Raw genomic sequence first — 1,144 nt, forward strand, 5'->3', positions numbered from 1 at the left:
GCTTTTCCCGGTCCGAGCCAGCTCTCTCTCCTTTTCTGGGGAGGAAGGAGAGGGGGGGGACGGGCCGGAAAGCCCCTCGTCGCTCCTGCCGAGTCGGAGGTCGCGGCCGCAGGTCACGGGTCTGGGCGCCTGGGGTCCGGCTCCCCACCCGGCTTCCTCCGCGGAGGACCCACCGAAGCCGCTGGGGGAGACCCCGGGCATGGGGCGGACTGGCCCGGACCCTCCCGGCCGCCGGCCCGCAGGACCGCCCCGAATCCCCCCGCCCCGCGGCCACCCAGGCCAGGCCTGGCCAGGCGGGACGGACGGCGGGTGTCCAGCGCCCAGCGGCTTCCGCCAGCGGGGACCCACGGCCCCCAAAGCCGCAGGGGGAGGCCCCGGGCCCGGGACGGACTCGCTCGGACCCCCTGCGCCCGGGCGCCGGCTCGCGGGACCGCCCCGAATCCCCCCGCGGCCACCCAGGCCAGGCCTGGCCAGGCGGGACGGACGGCGGGTGTCCAGCGCCCAGCGGCTTCCTCCAGCGGGGACCCACGGCCCCCAGAGCCGCAGGGGGACACCCCGGGGCCGGGACGGACTCGCTCGGACGCGCTCGGACCCCCTGCGCCCGGCCGCCGGCTCGCGGGACCGCCCCGAATCCCCCGCCCCGCGGCCACCCAGGCCAGGCCTGGCCAGGCGGGACGGACGGCGGGTGTCCAGCGCCCAGCGGCTTCCGCCAGCGGGGACCCACGGCCCCCCAGAGCCGCAGGGGGAGACCCCGGGGCCGGGACGGACTCGCTCGGACGCGCTCGGACCCCCTGCGCCCGGCCGCCGGCTCGCGGGACCGCCCCGAATCCCCCCGCGGCCACCCAGGCCAGGCCTGGCCTGGCCTGGCAGGCCGGCGTGCAGCTCCCCCGGGCTTCCTCCCCCGACGACCCGCGCCCCCCCGAGCCGCAGGCGGAGACCCCGGCCCCGGGGCGGACCGGCCCGGGCTCGCTCGAGCCCCCTGCGCCCGGCCCGCAGGACCGCCCCCCCCCCCCCCCCGAATCCCCCGGGAGAGGCCCGGCCTGCACGCCACTGACGACCCGCGGCCCCCAAAGTCGCGGGAGGCGCCCCCGGCCCCGGGGGCCGGTTAGCTCCGTGTCGCTCCGCGCCCCCCCCCCGCCCCTCG

Source organism: Malaclemys terrapin, chromosome 15, assembly GCF_027887155.1.
Source record: "Malaclemys terrapin pileata isolate rMalTer1 chromosome 15, rMalTer1.hap1, whole genome shotgun sequence".
Classification (NCBI taxonomy): Eukaryota; Metazoa; Chordata; order Testudines; family Emydidae; genus Malaclemys; species Malaclemys terrapin.